The sequence below is a fragment of the Phacochoerus africanus genome, chromosome 15, assembly GCF_016906955.1.
Source record: "Phacochoerus africanus isolate WHEZ1 chromosome 15, ROS_Pafr_v1, whole genome shotgun sequence".
Taxonomy (NCBI): domain Eukaryota; kingdom Metazoa; phylum Chordata; class Mammalia; order Artiodactyla; family Suidae; genus Phacochoerus; species Phacochoerus africanus.
In genome coordinates, this window is record NC_062558.1 from 43,560,896 (window position 1) to 43,579,313 (window position 18,418).

The 18,418-nt window shown below is 48.1% G+C and overlaps 1 protein-coding gene across 2 annotated transcripts in view; it reads left to right on the forward strand.

Annotated features, from left to right (window-relative positions):
* Nucleotides 1-3,648: 3,648 nt before the first annotated feature.
* The window catches only part of MYO18B (myosin XVIIIB), a 237,253-nt gene continuing 222,483 nt past the window's right edge, over nucleotides 3,649-18,418 (forward strand). For both annotated transcript variants that reach the window (XM_047761184.1, XM_047761185.1), the window contains exon 1: nucleotides 3,649-3,802. The gene's annotated coding sequence lies outside the window, so the exon portion shown is untranslated. The remainder of the gene's footprint in view (nucleotides 3,803-18,418) is intronic.

The following is an 18,418-nucleotide window of genomic DNA, read 5'->3' on the forward strand; positions in this document are numbered from 1 at the left end:
ATGGAGGAGTGGGACCCTAGAGTGGGCAGGCAAGACCAGATGCTAATGGCATTTGAGCCAGGGGCGTAGAACATAAGGCCAGATAAGGGAGAGTTAATGCGTTTGGGATCATAGACCACTGCAAGGGCATTGGGTGAAAGGGTACCTGCACCACTGAGAAGTTCAATGGCAGCTCTCCTCTGCAGGCAGCCCCGATGGTAGGAAAATGTTTTACACATCTTCATTCGGTCATTTAGTCACTCAACAAACATCCACTGAGACCCTAGCATGGGCCACACATGCTAGAATGGTCAGTAGGATCAGGATCCCCACTTTACAGATGAGAATCCGGAGGCCCAGCAAGGTGAGGCCACTTTCCCAGTGTCAGGATTGGGCCAGACTCCAAATTCATGCTCTCTCCCCACACCCAGAACTCTGAGCAGATGTGTTACCTCCCGACCGCAAGCAGAGGGCAGGCTTCAAAAGCTTTTCCCAACAGGACTCTCTCCCCCTCCACACCCCAGGTTATCATCTTTTGGTCATTGATTACTTTGTTCTCCAAGGATCCCATGAGCACCTCCTTGGTGCCTGGCCCTATGCTGGGTGACTGGGATAAATAGGAGACCACAGCTGGGAAGAGGAGATGGACAGACAGACATCTAGAGAAAGCATGACGAGGGACCAGGTCCCCAGACAACTGTTCCAGCTCAGTTTCCAAACTTCTGATTATTCGGTCTGTACATATTTATTGAGCACTTACTTTGTACTAGTCGCTTAAAGAGACACAGACAGATAGTTCCCCTTTATCCCTATGAGGACCATGACACACACCACCAGCCCCCACAGTGGTCACATGAGAAGACTCTCATGATCATCACACGGACAGATGTACACTCTTCTCCAGGTTATCATCACTCACACACACACACACACACACACACACACACACACACACACACACACACGGCTCTCTGATGGTAGGGAGGATGGTGGGAGCCCGGAAAGAAAGAGGCCGGATGACAGCTCATAACCATCAGAAGCCAAATGGAAACAATCATCCTAGCGCGTGGCGAGGTCCAGGGAGCAGCTGGGGGCTCCTGGTTCCAAGGACAGGAGGAGATGATGAACAGCATGTCACACCCCAAGGGTCCAAAGAGATGGGCTGCTGACATAGGTCTCCCTCAAAAAGAGACTTAAGGACAATCAAGCCACTAAAGTCAAACGCCCCAATACATCATCACAACCCTTTGGCCTTTTTGTGGATCTTGAACTCACTACCTGCAGAAGAAGAGGTCAGAGGTCCAGGCAGAAAGACCAGCGACTCCAGGGCAGGTGTGTGCACAGTAATGACGCCCTTAGTCTTTGCGCAGAACAACCTACAGCCACTTAGACCACACGCTGAGAATAGCATCAGTGACGCCCTGCTAATTGCACTGGAAGAACCAGACAGCACCCTTCCCTGCGGACTCTGTCAGTGTGCCTTCACTTTCTAGTCCTTTCCTCCCACCTAGGGGACAGAGCCTGGAGACAGAGATAAATGCTCAGCCGGTGACAAAATGGTGCTTACAAGTCCCTAAATCATGCCGAGGTCAGAGCAATACTGGATTGTCCTGGGTGTTGAAAATCCACCCGCCATGGGTACCAGGGGAATAAAGCAGATTTCCGCAGAGACCCAAGGCGCAGACACATCCCTTTAAGTCAACTTAACCATCCCTGCAGCTCTCGGTTTATGAAGACCCCACCCCACCCCAGCCCCCAGCCCAGAGAGTCTGCCCCCACTATTTAAGACCAACAGCCGTGAAAAGATACAAAGGACAGCAAAGCCCCAGCAAATGAGTTTTCAGGAAGTGTCACAAGGTGCTTCACGTTTCAATGTTAGACAATCAAGCATGACATGGAGAAAATAGCTCTAGGGGACCTCTCACCTTCAAACTCTCTGCATGGAGCAGCCTAAGATGTCCCATGCCACTCTCCATGGGACTCCCAGGGACTCGCCTCAATCTCATGTTGATTGCATAGATGGCCATTTCCAAAGCAGGCCACGCTTTGCGTCTCTATGAACTTCTACTGAACACTCATTTTCTTCTTCCTTTTTTTTTTTTAAATTTTTATTTACTTATTTATTTATTGTGCTTTTTAGGGCATATGGAAGTTCCTAGGTTAAGGGTCAAATCAGAGCTACAGCTGTCAGCCTACAGCCACAGCAATGCTGGCTCTACGTCTGCCACCTACACCACAGCTCTTGGCAACACCGGATCCTTAACCCACTGAGCAAGGTCAGGGATCGAATGTGCATCCTCATGGATCCTAGTCAGTTCATTACCGCTGAGCCATGACGGGAACTCCCTTGAACACTAATTTCAACACCCAGAAGAAAATAATAGTTTCCTTTGGAAAACTATTGCTCAATCAGCCATGGGGACAGCAGAGTCACAACCTGTCTAATGGTGGAAATGACTCTTAAGAAAAGCAGCACATGGTGTTCCAATAACTGTGGGCTTCAAAGTCAGCAAGACCTGGATTTGAGTCTCCTTAGTTGAAGGGAATGCATGATATACTTAACCTACGCAAGCCCCTACTTTTCTCTTTCCAGGTGCGTTAAGCTGGATCCGGGACCATTTACTGGAGTGCTTGTACCTGGACAACAGAATACAAAGAGACTAAAAATAACTGCCCGCAGGCACATTTGGGGCAATTAGGAATAATAAGATACAAACAGTAAGATAAAATAGGCGACAAATTTCTGCCCAGAGCAAAAGCAGGGTACTGCGCAGGATCCCTGCGCGAGGTACTGCGCGGGGGGGCGGGGCGTGAGCAGACCACCTAAGCCACGCCTCCTGCCCAACCCACACACCTCCCTAATCTCATTTAAGGACGGGCCCGCCCTCTTAGAGGAGAGTGCGGCAGTGCTTGATCTCCCTCCTTACTCCTGTAGCCCCATTAAAGCCCTGCCCAAATTCCTCATAGGGCCTCTTATCAATTCCAACGGATTAAAGAATCCAAGGACCCGAGTGGGTGACACAGGTAGCGGACAAGCGCATACACAAAACACATTTTAGAGCATCCTCTTTGGCGCAGTGTTTAAGGCTGTGTCCTCTGGGGCCGGAACAACGTGGGTTCAAACCTTGGCTCTCCACTGCTTCAGGTAAGTGCGACTGTGACTCAGTTTCCCCGTCTGTGAAATGGGAGTGAGGAAACCCTACTTCCTAGGGTTATCAGCCTTGAGCATAGGAAATGAGCTCATTAAGGACTCCGTGTGTGTGACAGCAGCTGCCTCCTCCTCACACGTGTTTCCGTTCTTTGGTTGTTTACCAAGAGACACCAGCACTTGTTAAGGTTACTTTCTGGAGCCAGGCTCTCCTCCTCGCCCAAGTCCTGTGGCCTCCGGTTATCTGCCTGGAGCAGAGGCAGCAGTGCGGCTGTGCGGCCCGCCCGCCGCTGGAGACAGGGGTGGCGGAGGGGAATGTGCTTGCGTTGGGAGCTGTCCCCTCCCCTGCTCCGCGCCACCAAATATGTCCATGTGCTCTGATGGCCTGGTCAACGGCCACCCGGGGCTGCCGTCTCCTGGCCAGACCTGGAGCTCACCGGCTAATTTTAGAAATGACTTGTGGACTCAGCTGCTGCTATCACATTGGCGCCGAGGGAGGGGGAGGACAGGGAGGAGCAGGCAGGGAAGGGGATGTGTGTGTGGTGTGGGGAGGGGAGCTCCGGACATTTCTCCTCAGTCCCTGCTCTCCGGGCTTGGTGGGGTCTCCGCGCGGCGACCTGGGGAGACCCCCTTGGGCAGGAGTGGATCCTGTGACCTTGGCCCCGCGCAGACCAGGTACCCGTCGGGCTGGGTTTTGCCATGGGCCCCTTGTGAGCTGATGGATAGTTTTCCGGAATGTGCGTTGGGGGCTGCGGTGACAGGACTCTGGCCTTTCCGTCTATTTTAGGCCTTTCTGGTGTTACCAGCCTGCTAGGCCTCTCTTCCCTTTGCTGGTTGCCTTAGAAAACAAGAGTGTTTCGTGGAAGGATTTTAGGATAAAACTCTGGGGTGAGGGGACATTTTTAAGGATCACCCTGGACAGGACCTGGTTGCTGCTTATTAAAAAAATATATATATATTTTTTGAGTCATGAGATAAGCTTCACTGTGGAATCTCAGTGAGCAGACGGTGGCAGGGTTTGTTATTTTTCCTCAGTTCCCAGTGATTTCTGCTTAACTGGGTGTCAATTGATGGTCAAGAAGCCAAATTCCCTTTCCAGCACTGTTTAGTATAAGCCTTGATGGTAAGAGTTTTTTATTCCAAAAGTGTGGGGCGGGGGCAGATGGTGGATTAAGGGTTAAATTTCATGTGGTGCTGATTTGATCTAAGAGGAGGAATTTTCTCTGGCACACCGTTAGTGCACTTCTTTGAATGGAAAATTTGCATGGGCCTTGGTGGCAGGGGCAGTGGGGACAGGGAGGGGGCTGTGCTTGCATATGGAGCTCCCTCCCTGGAGTCAGGCCTCAGGGCCATGGCCTCTGTGTGGCTTTTCCATAGAGGTGGATGGAGGGGGAAGCCAAGTCCCTTCTAAGCTGCCCAGTCTGGCCTTGACACACCAGGGGCCTGGGCTTCTGTCCCACAAGGCCGGGGAAACTAGGCTGTGGCTTTCACTCAAGCAAATGCCTGCCCTGCTCAGTGCACCAGCTAGGGGTGGGGGGCGAGGGTCCTTCTGGGGTTTCCTGTGTCTGACAGGACTGTGTTCCCTTGAGGTTGCCTTGGCAACTGACTTAGGCTCTCTTGTATCTGGATAATAGGTCCAGGGTGGGCTGTGTGCTTTAGGCTGTGGATGATTTCTAGAAAAGAATGACAGAGAGAGGAGGGAGGGGGAGGAAGAGGAGGAGGACCTCCTGGTCTCCTGACTTTTGAAGGGCTGCGTGTCACCCATTATAGATATTGGGTGTCACCTGCACATAGGCCTGGTCACCTTGAATAGCCTAGTTTGGCCTCTGCTGACTCTGTGACCTCGGACCAGGCTCTTTAGGGATCTGAGCTTTAGCTTTGCCTTCGAAAACCTGAGGGCCTTGGTGAGACTACTCTGGGGAAGCTGCCAGAGTTCAATACCAAGGGCAATATATCTTTATGGATGGGTTATTCTGATTACCTCCACTGACCTGACCTGAGGGTGGGGTGGTGGGGATATGTGTGTGTGTGTGTCGGGGGTGGCTTTAAAAATGCAGATTCCGGAGTTCCTGTCTTGGAGCAGCGGAAACAAATCTGACTAGGAACCATGAGGTTTCGGGTTCGATCCTTGGCCTCACTCAGGGTGTTAAGTATCTGGCGTTGCCATGAGCTGTGGTGTAGGTCGCAGATGCGGCTCGGATCCCAAATTGCTGTGGTTGTGGTGTAGGCCAGTAGCTGTAGCTCCTGTTGGACCCCTAGCCTGGGAACCTCTAAATACTGAGGGTATGGCCTGAAAAGAAAAGAAAAGAAAAAAAGCGCAGGTTCCTAGGACTGTCTCAGAACTACTGAACAGTCTTGTGGGGGAAGGGGCCTGGAAATCCAAGATTTCAAATGTGACAGGTGGGTGTGGTGCCCACCGAAGCTGGAGAAATGCCTTTCCTCTGTGGAAGCCGAAAAAACCCCCGGGGGCAGCTGCTTGTCACACACCTTGTCAAAACTCATCAAAGCACAGACATAAAAATCACACATCTTGCCCTCTTAGGGTCTGATTATTGCAAAATTTCATGAGGCTGGTGTTCAGCAAGGGACAAGATCAAACGCTTCTGGAAGTTTTTTGTTTGTTTGTTTGTTTTGTCTTTTGTCTTTTTAGAGCCGCACCCGCAGCTTATGGAGGTTCCCAGGCTAGGGGTCTAATCAGAGCTGTAGCCACCGGCCTACACTACAACCAGAGCAACACCAGATCAGAGTCAAGGATCGAACCTGCAACCTCATGGTTCCTAGTTCGTTTCTGCTGCACCATGATGGGAACTACTTCTGGGGGCTTTTTGAGATGAGACCAGAAGCCCCAAATGCCCAAGAGAAACTCCCAGGACTTCCAGAAGGATGGGAACTCTGGCTGGGTCTCTACTAGGTCTTGACAGGATAGCCCTTCAGCAGCTCCTAGTTTACCTAGGAGATAAAAACAGCTGTTTGAATGGTCCAGTTTAAGCAGGTGGTTATTTGCTATGTATATGGTATATCCTTAAATTTTTCTAGCTAATGAATTTTTTTTTAGAAGTTTTAGATTCATAGAAAAATTAAGGGGATGGGGGGTTCCCTGGTGGCTCAGGGGGTTAAGGATCTGGTGTTGTCACAGCTGCTGCTCAGGTCGCTGCTGTGGCTTAGGTTTGACCCCTGGTCTGAGAACTTCCACGTGCTGTGGGTATGGCCAAAAAAAATCAAGGGTAAGTTACACAGATTTCCCACACACCCTCATGCCCTACATTTGTAGTCTCCCCATTATAACATTCCCCACCAGAGTGGGACATTAGTTTCAGCTGATGAACCTATGCAGATACATCATCTATCACTTCAAGTCCCTAGCTTATATTACAGTTCACTCTTGGGAGTGTAATTTATGTGGGTTTGAAAAAACACCTAATTATATGTACCCATCATTATGGTATCATACAGAGTAGTTTCATGGCTCTAAATATCCTCCATGCTCTGCCGGTTCAACCCTCTCTCCCCCAACCTCTGACAACCACTGATCTTGTTACTGTCTCCATAGTTTTGCCTTTTCCAGACTATTATATAGTTGGAATCATACAGAATGTCATCTTTCCAGATTGGGTCCATTCACTTGGTAACATGCATTTACGTTTCCTTCATGTCTTTTCATGGTACCCTTAATATTTAAACTATGTGAAACTGAATTATTTGAAAAATGGAAAGAGTCAGTTTGAGACAAGTGGAGGGCCCCGAGTGCTGTCACATCCAGCCCTAACTGTTCACAAATGGGGCTGCTGAGGCCCAGAGAGGGTTAGCAACTTGCCCAAGGACACACAGCTTTGCAGTGATGGCGCTGGCCTTAAAACAGCCCCTGCTTTCAAGTTTGGCATTCAGGGAAGAGCCTGGGGCTCCCCATTCTAGGAATAACAACTGAAATCTCCCTATTCCTTCCACCCCCAAAACCTTCTCCATCCTCATCCTCCAAGCCTCAAAGGAAAGGATTAAATCTCAGCTCTAGTTTCAATGAAAATGAGCTTTATTACACAAACAGGGTATCTCATAACCATCAAGGCAGGTGTTGACCTCTCTCTCTCTCTCTCACACACACACACACACACCATTCATTCTGAAGAGCCCAGAGTCACCATCAGCTTCATCTGAATCACCCCCCAATCCCTGCCCTGGCATGACTCACCCAGCTCCATAATTTTCTTTTCTCGCTCTGCTTCACTGTGCTCCTCCCTGATACTTCATTACTTTTAAAAACTACAGTTTCTGGCAATAAACAAAAGATCTTTGAGAATCTTTGAGTTGGGTTTACCAAATACATGGCCAGTGCTCATGCTCAGGGAGGCAAGAATTTCCAGGTCTGGGATCCCAAGGGAATTTATCTCTGCCCATAAAAAGACTTCATGCATTTTCAGCTGTTTCTTGGGTACCAGCTGGGGTTTGAGTTTCAATTTCATGGAGTGCAACTGGATTAGCTGTTGAGTGGAGAGAGAGAGAAAGAGATGGTTGCTTAGTGGGATTAAATGTCTCCTTCACGCTGGATATTGCTTCAAGTTTGGGCATGAGTGTTTAGCCCCATTTTACAGATCAGGAAGTGAGATTTAGCAGCTTAAGTGACCCAAGGTCATGCACAGTGAAATGAAACTGGGACTTGGTGCCTTTCTGCTAGAGACTTGTTTATTTAGTCTGGTCTAATAAACAACAGGAACTAAGAAAACCCATTAGGCAACACTGCACCACAGAGGCAGATAACAAAGCCCACTCAAACTCATTGCCTCATTCAATCCATTGATAATCCAGGAGGGGGACATGATACTGTTCCAGTTTTATCGAGACGAAAACTGAGAATCAGAGAGGATTAGAGACTTGCCTGGACCCCCAGAGCTCTGAAGTAGTGATGGGTCTAGGAATTACTTTTCCTCTTATTCATATGTTGGCAGTGGGTTGGCTCATTTTCTCAATGCTTTCTATGTCACATTGATTGTCTGAAGCAAGATTATCTTGCCTTTTTTTCCCCTTAATGCTCCCCTCCACTTGACATGATTCTTCCAGGCCAGGGTTTCTCAGCCTCCACACTATTGACTTTTGGGACTGAATAATTCTTTGTGGTGGGGAAGGGGCTGAGCGCTATAGGATGTTGAGCAGCATCCCTGACCCCTACCTGCCAGATACTGGGAGCACCCCCTCTCCAGCACTTTTTTGATAATAAAATGTTCTGTATCTGTACTGTGCAGTACAGTAGCCACTAGCCAGATGTGGTGCCTCAACCTTGAAATGTGCCTGAGAAGCTGATATTTTAATTGAATTAGTTTAATTTAATTAATTGAAATTTAAATAGCCACATGCAGCTAGTGGCTGCTGTATTAGCACAGCTCCAGGTAGCAACCCAGCAGGGGTAGAAAGATGGCCTTTCAATGGAACAATCAAACTCTAAAAGCAGTCAGGGAAGGAGTTCCCATCATGGCTCAGAGGAAATGAATCTGACTAGGATCCATGAGGATGTAGGTCCTATCCCTGGCCTCGCTCAGTGGGTTAAAGGATACAGCTTTGCCATGAGCTGTGGTGTAGGTCGCAGATGCGGCTCGGATCCTGGGCTGCTGTGGCTGTGGCGTAGGCCAGCAGTTGTAGCTCTGATTCGACCCCTAGCTTGAGAACTTCCATATGCTACATGTATAGCCCTTTAAAAAAATAATAATAAAATCAGCCAGGGGAGCCTCCCAGCAGAAGTTTGACTAACCTATTGCTTCACTGTGGCAGGGGAAACACCACTGAAAATGGCAAATACTTGGCATAGGCACCACTTCTAACCATTCCTGTGCCTGTGGCAGACATTACTAGTTGATCGCTGCACACTTTCTTGCTAGTTGAGCCATAGCGTTGGATCCTTCTCAATACAATACTCCAGGCAGCCCCCAATTACAGATTGGTTGATGCTGGCATTCGAGAGAAACATTATTGCTTATGCCTGTACTAGGCCAGGAGGTTCATTTGTGAGTTCTGGCATTTCATCAGGCTGTACGGGGGCTGGCAATGCGCATGTAGCCAACCTGGGTCAGTGGGGCAACCACAGATATGGAGAGGAGAGAGGCAACAGGCCAGAGGAGCCAAGTTTTTCTCTTTAATTATTTCTCTGAGAAACACTCATAGCATGATTTAGGGATGGAGGAAGTGGGTAAGGGTTGGGGAGGGGAGGTGCTCACTTGTCAAAGCCAGCTGATGTGCAAAGCATTTGGAGCTTTTAATTGAGCTGGGTACATTATTGTGATTTACAAAGGAAATTATATATTTAGTTGTTCAGACCAAAAATATGTATTTGGCCATCTCATATATATTTGACTTTCCAAAAGTCACCTCATTCACATCACAAGACACTTTTATCATTTTCAATACTTAGGAAATTCCAAGGGTTTTGGGAGCTGTGAGTCCCAAATATATAGACAGTGTTCAGAGTGCATCTGGGTTGGTGAACATGGGAGATTCAGGGAGAGATGTGCATTTACAGGTCATTGAAGCTCTGAGCCCCTCCCTGCCTCCCACACCACCTTGCCCATGCTTCTCTTCCATTTGGCTGTTCTGAGTTATATCTTGTTTTTGTTTTGCTTTTAGAGGGCCGCACCCGCAGCATATGGAAGTTCCCAGGCTAGGGGTCAAATCGGAGCTTCAGCTGCTGACCTACATCACAGCCACGGCAGCACAGGATCCGAGCCACATCTGTGACCTACACCACAGCTCACGGCAACACCAGATCCTTAACCCACTGAGCGAGGCCAGAGATTGAACCAACGTCCTCATGGATATTAGTCGGATTCGTTTCTGTTGCACCACAAGGGTTAACTCCCTGAGTTTTATCTTTTTATAATAAACTGGTGATCTAGGAGTTCCTATCATGGCTTAGTGGGAACAAATCTGACTAGTACCCATGGGGATGCAAATTCAATCCCTGGCCTCGATCTGTGAGGTCAGGATTGTAACGTTGCCATGAACTGTGGTGTAGGTTGCAAAGTCAGCTTGGATCTGGCTTTGCTATGGCTGTGGTGTAGGCCAGCGGCTATAGCTCTAATTCAACCCCTAGCCTGGGAACCTGGGAACCTACATGTGCCATGGGTGCAACCCTAAAAAGACAAAAACAAAAAAAACAAAAAAACAAACCCAAAACCAAACTAAACCAAAACAAAAAACCCTGGTGATCTAGTAAGTGAAATGTTTCTCTGAGTTCTGTGAGCTGCTCTGCAAATTTATCAAAACCAAGGAGGGGCTCATGGGAACCTCTGATTTATAGCCAGTTGGTCAGAAGCACAGATAACAACCTGGGCTTGGGATTGGTGTCTGAAGTGGGGGGGTCTTCTGGGACTGAGCCCTTTACCTGTGGCATCTAACCCTAACTCCAGGTAGACAAAGGCAGAATTGAGCTGACCTGCTACACATACACCCTGCCACACACACACTGGATTTGGGCCCAGGACTCCATCTCAGTTCATCAACTGGGGAGGGACCACTGCAAAAGGACGTTGTCATAAAGTCAGTAACGACGGCTCAGGTGTACAGAGGGCTGGTACTCACACCACCCCCGGAAAGTGGACAAGAAAAACCAGCACCCCCATTTGACAGACAGGAGAGTTGCGGCTCAGAGAAGTTTGGCAACAGGCAGTGTGGGGCCCAGGCTCAGATGTGAGAGCTGTAGGACTGACATCTGCCCACTGAAGGGCGGAAGCCCCCTGTGCTCACTGTGGTCAGCCTCTTGTGGAGGGAAGTGTCTTCTTGTTCTGCAGAGAAAAGTCCAGGGCACTCACAGGGGAAGGAGTGGAACCATGAGAAATTTCTCACCTATGAAATGGTTGAAGGCTCCAGGTGGGAAAATTGGGGGTGGACCCCACAAGTGTCACATGAGATGCCATATCCATCACTCCAGAGAACAGACCTGGGGCCTGCACGTGGCCATCCTGGCCGGGAAGCTCTCTGGGTAGGAGGAAAAAGCAGCAGCCCCTGGGCACTGGGAGAAGAGGACCCTGGTTGTTGCTGTTAGGAGCTGTGGGCCCTCAGCTGAGTTGCTTCCCTTTCCTGCCCTGCAGATGCTAGGATGGGAGAAAGTGGGTTTTGTGGCCTCTGAGGGCTTTGGAGCTCCGGTTTAAAAAGAAAGCTATTTGAGCAGACCCTGAATGTCTTATCTAGTAGTGAGCTCCCCAGTACTGGATGTGACCAAGAGGGTACTCATTGATCCTCCATCCAGGAAATTCCTTGAGAGTGGGCTGGGCCTCTGAAGCTTTCTGATGGGGGATGGGACTTGGTAGTTTGTCTCCAGACCCTGCTCTTCCTCTTTTGGCCATCATTCTCCATCTCACTGCATCCGTGGCATATAGAGGTTCCCAGGGGCAAGGCTGGGGATCAAACCTGCATCCTCATGGATGCTAGTCAGATTCGTTAACCGCTGAGCCACAATGGGAACTCCTCTCTTTTGTTCTGTTAACCTCCCTCCCTGCCCTCGTTCCCCACTCACCCCTACTCCCTGTTCTCATCTGGGTTGTGTGTGGCCTGAATCCTCAGCCAGTTGCTGGCTGTGATCTTCTCTTGCTTGGATTAGAGGAGGAGGGCTGTGTGCTGAGCAAAGTCCCTTTTCACTACCACTTGACACTTTGATCACCAAACTCAAGGTCTTGGTGAGCTTGGCTGGACCATGTACAAATCATGAGTGAATTTTTTCCATTTAGCTTATAGACGGCAAATAGCAATTGTAAATCATTCCCTCCTTCTACACTCAAGGCAGACAATTAATAATCAGTCAGAGTACTCTTTTTCCTCTGAGCTCAGACAAAAAAACTCAGAGTCCTTCCCATGTAACACTCCAGACAAAACAACCTATTTATCAGGGTTGATATATGAATTGAAACCTACTTGTCCCCTGGCAGTATTGGTCAGGGACCTGATAGGAAATAGCTTGACCTTTTTGTTGAGTGACCTCAGGTAAGTGCTTCAAACTCTCTGAGTCTCTGTCTGCTCTATGGGAGTAATGCCAACCACATGGTTGCTGTCTTGGGAATGAAATGTGATGATAGGATTTTAAGATAATTAAATACCAGGTCCAATAGGAATTTAAGGGAGCTGGGGACAGTTTAGGTATAAGATTTCTATCTCAGTGCTTGGCACATAATAGGTTCTCCCTGAATGTTGGTGAGTTATTTTGTTCTGGGTCCTAGGCTGGGGTCTCCAGGCCAACTTTGACCATGGAGTCAAACAAAAATGAAAAGATGATTGAAAGCAGTTACCACTAAGCATGTGGGTATGTGGGTATCCTCTTCCCATTTTACAATTGAGAAAACCAATCTCAGAGAACTTCCTGGGCTCCTACAGCTCCCAGCCCATGTCTAGTGGCAGGACATGAATTTGGGCTATGATAACATACTGTCCCCTGTGTGCAGATGCAGACGGCACAGGGGACATCAGAGATTCCTGCCACAGACTTGCTGGAGACTGCCTGCTCTGTCCCTCCCCAGCCACTCTCCTAATCATTCATCTATTCATCCATTCATTCACCCATTCGACAAATATGTATTGAGGGCAAAGTATGTGCCAGGTACTATTCTAGGCTCCAGGGCTACATAGGTGAAGAGAACAGATGGAAATTCTGAACCTCATAGGGGCCATGTTCTGCATGCAGAGTCAGAATCTAAACAAAAAACACCAGCACGATGAAGTGCTCTGGGGGAAGAAAAGAGCCAGGCAGGCTGACGGGCCATCCTGGGATAGGGTGGGGTGCAGTGGATGGGCCTCTGAAGCAGTTTAAATAGGATGGTGACAGCAGGATCATGGAGAGAATGACCCTGAGCAAAGACCTGAAAGAGGTGAAGATGTGAGCCATGCCAAGGGAAAAGCATGTGAAGCAGAGGGAAGGGAATGTGCAAAGGCCCTGAGGTGGAAACCTGCATGAAAGGGTGCATCCAGGCCAGTGTCACAGAAGTGAAGGAGCAAGGGGGAGAGGTGTTAAGACAGGTGCCTGTGAGGGCCCTGAAGGCCACCATAAAGGCCTGGGAGTTTGTTCTTTGAAACAGGTGAAGTCATTGGAGGATGGGCTGCTGGATCAGGGCTGGACATTGCAGGGTGAGTGGAAAAGTCTTGAGGGCCCTATATGGTCCCTCAGACCCAGTATGTCTACATGGAAAACTGCTTTGAGCCATCCTTGGCTTTTGGGGGTTAACTTTTCCTTTCACCAGCGTCCCTCACCCCTGAGGGAAGACTTGAGATTTTTATCCCATGAATTCAGAGCATCTGGGGCCTCCACATGGGCTTAAAACAGCAGCTGATGAAGCAGGTGTGAGTTTCAGGCCTGCATGGGAATGTGGCGATAAGAACACTTGCTTAAATTAAGGCTTGACAAACCTACCTCAATAGGATTGGCTCCTGGCCCTGGGTCAGTGGAGCTGGCTCGGGGCCTTTGAGGGGCTGGACACCAGGAGTAAAGGCCCGAAACTGAGCTCTCTCTCATCGCCCCCATGTGCTATGGCCCTTTGGGCCCGCCAGCAGCCCTGCTGAGGACAGCCGAGGCCCATCAGCCAAGATTCCCCCTCAGGCCTTGAAGCTGAGGGCAATTCTTGGGAAGCAGCCACGGACCTGGCCAGGCCTGGGTCGGATGGGAAGTGCTGGGGGGAAGAGAGTGGCCAAGGCGGCCACTGCACGTCAGACCTATTCATAACCTAGGCTCGGCTCCCCAGGCAGAGCAGAGCGATTCTGGCTCTGAGTCACTTGGGGCCTCTCCAGTGTCTCCTAAGGGGCTGAGTGGGGAGGGATGTCTTTGGCCCCCTTCTCTTTGCCCTGCCCCGCTCCCCAGAGACCTGGCCTCCTGCTCATTCTCCAGTTTTATTTACTTCTCACGTGCTTCTGCAAGCTGGGGAGCCCACGCTATTTGGGCTTCTTCCTAAAGCAGGGACTTGGCTGTTTGCGCTTGAACATGTTTTCTGGGTCTCCCCGTGGGCACGAGACCTCATCAAAGCTGAAAATTCCTTCTTGGTCTGTAGCTCTTGAAATTTCATCCTTGCCAGGCCCTGCGAGCACTGGGGTGTCAGCCAGTGCGGTGCTGGTCAATGTTTAGTGGCTGGCTTGGGGAGCAAAATCTCTCCTGTGTAGTTTTGGCCGGTTTCTGTTGCGTAAACACGCAGGGCAGATTTCAAGCTATCATGTGACATCACCTCAGGTGGAGTTGGAAAGCCATGGGCTACAGGGGGCTCTCGCGAGATGATAGGAGTTTGCTGGTAATCACCCCACAGGGAGTTGGAAAACGAGGGACACGGTGGGCTCTCGCGAGATTATGACAGTAGGCTTGAGGTCATCCCTCAAAGCCCAGGGCCACAGTGAGCTCTCGCGAGATGAGGGGAGTAGGCGTGCCATGGCCCCACGTGGAGCTGGGATCTTGCGAGATGGATTAGTCTCACTGTGGGCCTGAGAGATGTGTCTCACCAGCTTTCAGGAAGAGCAGCTTGTGGGTGCCGGTGAGGCAGGGTGGTGTGAAACGCTGCCGAAGGGGTCTTGCTATGGAAGAGGCCCTGAAAGCAGCTACTTACAGAAGGCGGGGGCCTTTGAAAACTCCTGAACGATAGTAACTTTGACAGTCTGGGCTAGGGGGTATCTTCGGGGGGTGGGCGTGGGCCGCGGAGGCTGAGGCGTCAATGAAGGAACCTGCTCCGAGCTAGAAATGAGAGAAGTCAAAGGAGGAGGAAAGAGGCTCATCCCCTCCTCGCCCCCCCCCCCCAACCCCTTCACTAAGATTTTGGTGCACTTGTCCCTGAGTATCCCCAGGGGATTGGTTCCAGGAACCCCCAAAGATAGCAAAATGGATGCTCAAGTCCCTTACATAGAATGGTGTAGTATTTGCATGTAATGTATTCAGGGCGTCCTTCATATACTTTAAATCATCTCTAGATTATTTATAATACCTAATGCAATGTAAATGCTGCTGGCAGTTATAAATACAATGTAAATGCTATGTAAATACAATGTAACTGTAAATAGTTGCCTGGCCACAGCAAATTCGTTTTGCTTTTTCGGAATTTTCTGGAATTTTTTCCCCAAATTTTCAGTCCACACTTGGTTGAATTCATAGGTGCAGAACCTGTGTATATGGGTGGGTGGGCTGTGTTTTATTCTGCTCTTCATTTTCTGTGTGGAGTGCTTCCTTATTTGCCCATTTTGGATAGCTGGTGTGTGGGTGTGGGTGTGTGTGTGTGTCTGTGTAGCCAACAAATGCAGCTTCCATTGTGACTGCAAATGCCTCCCAAAGGAGCGTGAGGTGCTCGCTGCAGGTGCGATGGGAGATGGTGCAGCCACTTTGAAAAACGGACATTGGGGTCATTTCTTAAAAAGTCAAACATAAAGGTAGCAGGCAACCCAGCAATGTCCCCTCAAGAGCAGTGGAAACACATGAGCACACCAAGATTTAAATGACTATTCATAGTCCCATTATTCATACATGGCCCAGAGTGGAAACAACCCAAATGGTCATCAGCTGGTGATTGGATAAAGGGGATGTGGTTTATCCATGCAAAGAAATGCTGATATACACAACAATGTGGACAGACCTCAAAAGCATTATGCAAAATGAAAGAAAAGACCACATTCTCTAGGATTCCAATTACACCAAATATCCAGAAAAGGAAGTCTCTAGAGGTTAGAGAGTAAGAGTGATTTCCTGGGGTTGAGGCAACCCCTCAACAGCAGCTGCACTGCTGGGTTGTATGCTAACTTTATGTTTGACTTTTTAAGAAACGACACTGTCTGATTTTCAGACACGAAGGCATGAAGAATCTTTTGTGGGTGATGGCATTCTGGTGATGGTTGCAAAACTCTGTAAATTTATTTTAAAAACTGTTTCTTAAAAAACAGCAAAGTGTATGCTTACCATGTGTGAATCCTGTAGCTGGCATAGCAATAAAGCAATTTTTTATTTTTACTTTAATAATTTAATCTTTTACTTTATTACTGACACCTGGAGATGAGGCTGACCAGTTCTTTCCATTTAAGGGCTCAGTAATTTACATCCCCCCCCCCCAGCCCGACATTGCCATTTATAGTATGGGAATAAAGGAGATGGTAGGCTCTCTTCAGCACGTTTGTACAGACACTGGCCTTCTAGAAAGTCTGATGGTGGGATGAATAAAGCTCTTTTAAAATGTTTCCTCAACATCCTTTTCAGTGGATTCACACTATTCCTTCAAGTCAGCTGCACTCTAGTTTATTCAACCTTCTCTAGTTATAGGACACTTAGGTTTTTAGTGCTGCAAGCAACACAGGGATGAAGTTTCCTGGTTGAGTATCACTTCCTCAAACTTGTGGAAAAGCCCAGAAGAGGCTTTGTAGGTCCAAAGTTTTGAATGTTGGTTAAGCCTCTCAAAATGATGCTAAATAAGCTTAATCTTTTCCCCAAACTCAGGGTCAATGAATAGTCATGATTTTCTATGCTTTTCTCATTTTCTCCATCCAACTGTGGAGCCAGCAGCTCCCTCACAAGAGAAATACCCATTCTTCTGTGGTTTTGGAAATCCAGATAGTGGCTGCCCCTGGGGAATAGTTACTAGAAGGGGGCACAAGGGATGGTCAAGGGGCTGGTAATGTTCTTCTTCTTTTTTTTTTTTTTTAATAAAGATACGATTTAATGCAGTAACATTTGCAATCTCAATTGTGTAGCTGGATGCATTTTTACATGTGATATACTTGTGTAAGCAGCACTTGGTCAATCTAAATAAACCTAGGGGGCAGTAACCCAACAAAAGCCGGTTATTTGGGATTTAAGAATTGCAACTCCAGGCACACAGGTTCTGCTAGCAGCGCGAACAGGGCCTTTTAAAGGCAGAGGGGGAGGTTTCCATTATAAAGAATTTTAATTGGAGTTGGTGGCCGAAGCTGGTCTTAGCTTGACGTGACTGAGCGCCAAGGCTGTCACTAGAGGGAAGTAAAAGTTCCTGACTGGGACAAATCGCAGGTGTTCTTGCAGAGTCTATGTAATATGTGTGGTTTGGACCAGTTGCAAGTTTGTGGTTGTACCGGGTAGAAGTAGGGGGTGGCGTGTGTAAGGTCCACCTCCTTACTGGCCCACCGGCTCCATTTTAAAATCCCTTGACACAGTGACTATTTTATATCACATTTCACAACTTACATCAAGATACAGGGGACACTCCTATTGCCTTAGGAAGTTCTCCTCATGGTGCTTCTTCCCAGACGAAAGCTAACAGCTCTTCTGGCCCCCATCACTATAGATTAGATTTGCCTGTTTGTGATTTTATTTATAATATTTATTAATATCTGTATAATATTTCTAGAATAGATTTATAAGTGAAACTATTTAAATCAAAATTGACTTAATTTTAATTAAAATTTTTGTTTTTTATAATATAATTTTAAGATTAAAGTTATATTTGAATTTACTCAATAATATTTTAATTTAAATTATATATACATATTTGTGTTTTTAGGGCTGCATGTGCGGCATATGGAAGTTCCCAGGCTAAGAGTTGAATCAGAGATGCAGCTGTGGGCCTATATCACAGCCACAGCCATGTCAGAGCTGAGCCAAGTCTTTGACCTACACCACTGAGCAGCAACACTGGATCCTTAACCCACTTAGGCCAGGGATTGAACCTGCATCCTCATGGATACTACTCGGGTTCGTTACCACTGAGTCACAAGGGGAACTCTAAATTTAATATACTTTTATTTATTTATTTAGTTATTTAGTTTTTGTCTTTTGTCTTTTTAGGGTTGTACCCTTGGCATATGGAGGCTAGGGGTCTAATTGGAGCTACAGCTGCTGGCCTACGCCACAGCCACAGCAATGCCAGATCCAAGCCTTGTCTTTGACTTACACCACAGCTCATGGCAACACTGGATCCTTAACCCACTGAATGAGGCCAGGGATCGAACCCGCAACCTCATGGTTCCTAGTCAGATTCATTTCCACAGTGCCACAACGGGACCTCCTTAATATACTTCAAATAAAATCATGTTTGTATTTTAAAAGTTTAAAATGATTAGTTTTCATGTGGTCAGGGTGCTGGTTACATAGTTATGTTCTTTATGTGAGAGTCACTGAGCTATGCACTTAGGAGTAGGGAGTTTTCTGATTGTGTTTGTCAAGAAAAAGAGTGTCAGGGGACAAGGATTTCAGGGCACTGTTCACAACATGTCCAGCAGCTCCATGCTGACCACATTCCCCCTGGATGTAGATGACAGTGAGTTGTGCCCAGCTATGTGGTCTTGGTTCATGGCATTGGTTGGGGTGGGAGCCAGGCAGTGCCCGTGTGCTAACCTGTC